Source organism: Lactuca saligna, chromosome 5 (genome assembly GCF_052625555.1).
Source record: "Lactuca saligna cultivar CGN05327 chromosome 5, ASM5262555v1, whole genome shotgun sequence".
NCBI classification, from domain to species: domain Eukaryota; kingdom Viridiplantae; phylum Streptophyta; class Magnoliopsida; order Asterales; family Asteraceae; genus Lactuca; species Lactuca saligna.
In genome coordinates this window covers 275,287,717-275,292,872 of record NC_136421.1, presented here as the reverse complement: position 1 = coordinate 275,292,872, position 5,156 = coordinate 275,287,717, and positions in this window count along the sequence as shown.

Sequence of the window (5,156 nt, the reverse complement as noted above, 5' to 3'; positions counted from 1 at the left end):
GACCAGACTCCTTTGATCTTCAACATGATCAAGGAGGGTATCTTGGAGCTTTTGGATAAGAGACTGAGTGCTTTCTACACTGAGGTAGCAGCCTTGATGGGGTCGTGCACACTAACATTTAGGGAGTTCAGAGCTTGTGGAGCTCCCGACTATCATGGGGCTTGGGACCCCATTGCTAGCACTAGATGGTTGGATGATGTCACCAACACATTACGTACCAGAAGATGTCCTGAGGGGGACTTGCTTCGTGTCTTCTGAAGGACAGGGCACGTGATTGGTGAGAGGAGGTCGGACGAGCCATTGGAGATGATATAGCTCTAGATGCGATGACATGGAGTGAATTTTCATCCAGGTTCAGGGCTGAGTTTGCACCTGTGATTGAGGTGTAACAACTTTCTAGGGAGTTTCACAATCTCCAGGAAAAAATTGAGACGGTGGCTAACATCACCTCCATGTTTAGGGAGAGGGCCATTCTCATTCCACAGTACATGGTGGACGAGGAGATGAAAAAGGCCTGATATCATGAGATGTTGCATAGTGATATCTGCCAGTTTGTGAGCCGATCCAGCTGCAAGACGCTGGAGGATATGATTTCTAGGGCTCGAGAGAGAAAGTTGGATTTGGAGATGGGGAAGAAGAGGAAACCCGAGGGGTTCAGTCAGGGAGCGCAAGCAAGAAGCCTAAGGTATCATACCACAGACCTAGGAGCCAGTAGGGACACAACCGTTGTGGAAAATGCGGAAAGTTGCACAAAGGGGATGTGCAAGGCAGGGAGTTCAGGTTGCTTCAAGTGCGGCCAAATTGGTCATGTGAGAAGAGATTGTACAACTACTACCACCACCATGACAATATCCGAGCTGATTTGCTTTTAGTGCAAGCAGAGGGGACACAAGCGGTCCCAGTGCCCGAGTTTAGCAGTGGCAGGGTAGGTGGCAGCACCCGCTCCTACTACGTTGAGGATTACAAATGGTCGTCAGGGCCGGAAAAAGGCATCTGTGGCTAGGAGCAGGGCTTTTCAGTTGACAGTAGATGAGGTACGAGCAACTCCCAACGTGGTGACGGGTATGTATCTTTTCCTTATCTCTCTATTTATATTGATTATTGCTTATGTTAATATGTTTTGTTATAGGATCGTTCTTAGTGAATGGTATATCAGCTTTGGTACTGTTTAATTCGGGGGCTACCCGATCTTTTGTGTTGCTCGCGCTCAACAAGCGATTTGTAGGGGCTCCAAGGGAGCTGGATTGCCCACTTGATGTAGAGATAGCAGATGATGTTCGGTTCGCGAGGTTTCACCGAGGATGTACATTGCAGTTGTTCAATGAGCAGTTTTTTGTGGATCTAGTGCCTATTCCCCTACGAGGGAATAAAGTTATAGTCAGTATGGACTTGTTGAGCCCCAATGGGGTAGTGATCAACTGCGAGCAATAGTTAGTGAGAGTTCGGACTAATAGTGGGGGAAGGTTAGCGATTCAGGGCGAAAGGTCACATGGTGGACCGACTCTATGTTGAGCAGCGAGAGCGAGGTGCTACCTTTAGCAGGGTTATGTCGCCTATGTTATGGATACCCGGGATAAGGGTAAGGCAACAATGGAAGATGTACCAATTGTACAAGAGTACCCGGACGTATTCCCATATGATTTGCCTGGGATACCTCCTAAGAGACAGGTTGAGTTCAGGATTGACCTAGTTTCTAGTGCAGCTTCGATAGCCAAGGGACCATATCGGTTGGCTCCTCCCGATATGCGAGAGTTCTTTACCAACTGCAGGAGCTGTTAGACAAGGGATTTATCAGGCCGAGCAGTTCGCCATGGGTCCCCCAATCCTGTTTGTGAAGAAGAAGGACGGGTCACATCGCATGTGTATAGACTACCGGGAGCTGAATAAGGTAACGATGAAGAGCCGTTATCCTCTCCCAAGGATTGATGATTTGTTTGAACAGCTACAGAGGGCATCTTGGTTCTCCAAGATTGATCTGCAGTCAGATTATCACCATACGTGAGTCAGAGACGAGGATGTGCAGAAGACAACTTTCAGGACTCTGTATGGTCACTATGAGTTTATGGTGATATCCTTTAGGCTCACTAATGCTCCAGCCGCATTGATGGACCTCATGAACCGCATGTGCAGACTGATGCTGGATCGGTCTGTGATATTCTTCATTAATGACATTTTGGTTATTCCAAGTTTCAGGAGCAGTATGAGGAGTACCTAAGGGAGGTGCTGGAGACATTGAGGAGGTAGAGAATTTTCGCAAAGTTATCCAAGTGTGAGTTCTGGTTGCACGAGGTGCAGTTTCTGGGGCACCTTGTCAACCATAAAGGTATTCTGGTCGATCCGGCCAAGATTGAGGTCGTGATGCAGTGGAAGGTTCTGAGGTCTCCAACAGAGATTTAGTTTTCTTGGTCTAGTTGGTTATTTCTGGAGATTCATTCAAGATTTCTCCAAGATCGATGTTCCTTTGACACGACTGACCAAGAAGTCGGTGACATTCCGCTGGAGGCCTGAGCAGCAGGCAGCCTTCGAGACTCTCAGACAACGGTTATACAAGGCACCGATTCTGAATTATTCGGAGGGCGTTGATGACTTTGTGGTTTACTGTTTACGCTTCGATCATGGGCATAAGTGTGGTCTTGCTGCAGCAAGGTCACGTGATAGCATTCGCTTTCGGGCAGTTGAAGCCTCACGAGGTGAACTATCCGACACATGATTTATTAGAGCTGGGGGTTGTGGTTTTTTCCCTCAATATTTGGCGGTATTACCTCTATGGGGTTCGTTGTATCATTTACATATACTACAAGATCTTGAGGTACCTCATGGATCAACCAAATCTGAACATGAGGCAGCGTCAGTGGTTAGATGTAGTGAAGCATTACGACTGTGAGATCCTTTACCACCCCGACAAGGCTAATGTGGTGGCCGATGTCCGGAGCCGCAAGGCAGTGGCAGCACCGATTCAAGATATATGTATGAGGATGGTAGTGAATAGCACATTGCTAGAGCAAATCTTGGAGATGCAGGTTGAGGGCGTGAAGGAGGAGCGTCAGAAGTGCGAGCGGATCATAGGCCAAGTGGTCTCCTTTGATTATGACAGACGTGGGTTGTTGACCCTGCGTAGGAAGGTTTGGGTTCCGTATTGGGGCGGAGTACGACAGGTTCTAATGGATGAGGCCCATAAGTATAGTTTCTCTATCCATCCCGGGGTGATGAAGATGTATCGGGATCTTTTCCCTGATTACGAAGATGTATCGGTTGGCTCCTCCTGAGATGCAGGAGTTGTCTACATAGCTGTAGGAGCTGCTAGACAAGGGATTTATCAGGCCAAGCAGTTTGCCATGGGGAGCCCCAATCCTATTTGTGAAGAATAAGGACGGGTCACATCGCATGTGTACAGACTATCGGTAGCTGAATAAGTTACCGGTGAAGAACCGTTATCCTCTCCCAAGGATTGATGATTTGTTTGACCAGCTACAGGGCGCATCTTGGTTCTCTAAGATTGATCTGTGGTCGGGTTATCACCAGATACGAGTCAGAGAAGAGGATGTGCAGAAGATAGCTTTCAGGACTCGTTCTGATCACTATGAGTTTGTGGTGATGCCGGTTTGGCTCATCAATGCTCCGGCCGCGTTCATGGACCTCATGAACCGCATGTGCAGCCTGTTGCTAGATTGGTTTGTGATAGTCTTCATTTATGATATCTTGGTTTATTCCAACACTTAGGAACATCGTGAGGATCACCTGAGAGAGGTGTTAAAGATATTAAGGAATAGAGACTTTTTGTAAAGTCCTCCAAGTGCGTGTGTTGGTTACACGAGGTGTAATTTTTAGGGCACCTTGTCAACCAGAAAGGTATTCCGGTTGATCCGGACAAGATTGAGGTTGTGATACAATGGGAGGTTACAAGGTCTCCAACTGAGATTCAGAGTTTTCTTGGTCTAACAGAGTATTCCCGGAATTCATTCAGGATTTCTCCAAGGTCATTGTTCCTTTGACCCGACTGACCAAGAAGTCGGTGACATTCCATTGGGGGCCTGAGCAGCAGGCAACCTTTGAGACTCTCAGACAATGGTTATGCGAGGTAGACAGCGGTTATGCGAGGCACTGATTCTGACTTTTCCGGAGGGCGTCGATGACTACATGGTTTACTGTGATGCTTTGATCACGAGCATGGGTGCGGTCTTGATGCGGCGAGGTCATGTGATAACATACGCTTCGAGGCAGTTGAAGCCTCACCATGCAAACTATCTGACACATGATTTAGAGCTAGGGAATATGGTTTTCACCCTCAAGATTTGGCGGCATTACCTCTATGGGGTTCGTTGTACCATTTACATGGACCACAAGAGCTTGAGGTACCCCATGGATTAGCCGAATCTAAACATGAGGCAGCGTCGGTGGTTAGAGGTGGTGAAAGACTACGACTGTGAGATCCTTTACCACCTGAGTAAGGCCAATGTGGGGGCCAATGCCCTGATGCGTAAGGCAGTGGCGGCCCCGATTTGAGACATATGTCTGAGGATGATAGTGATTACCCCATTGCTAGAGCTGATCTGGGATGTGTAGGTCGAGGGCCTGAAGGAGGAGCTTCGAAAGTGCGAGCGGATCATAGGCTAAGTGGCCTCCTTTAATTATGATAGTCGTGGGTTGTTAACCCTTCATGGGAGGGTCTGGGTTCCGTATTGGGGTGGAGTATGACAGCTTCTGATGGATGAGGCCCATAATTCTAGGGTTTTTATCCATCCCGAGGCGATAAAGGTGTATCGGGATCTTCGCCCTGATTACTGGTGACCCTACATGAAGCGGGACATACAATGGTACGTAGAGCAGTGTTTGACTTGAAGGAAAGTCAAGGCCGAGCACCAGTGACCCCACGACAAGATGCAGCCGTTGGATATTCTCGTGTAGAAATGGGAGGATATCACCATGGATTTCATCACCAAGCTTCCCGGGACAGCACATGGAATAGATTTGATATGGGTCATCGTGGATCGGTTGACCAAGAGTGCTCATTTTATCCCGATCCAGGAGAGTATATCGGCAGAGAAGCTAGCTAAGATCTACGTTCGAGAGGTGGTGGCACATCATAGAGTGCCCATTTCGGTGATGTCAGACCGAGAAGTCCATTTTACTTCCAGGTTTTAGAAGCGGTTTCACGA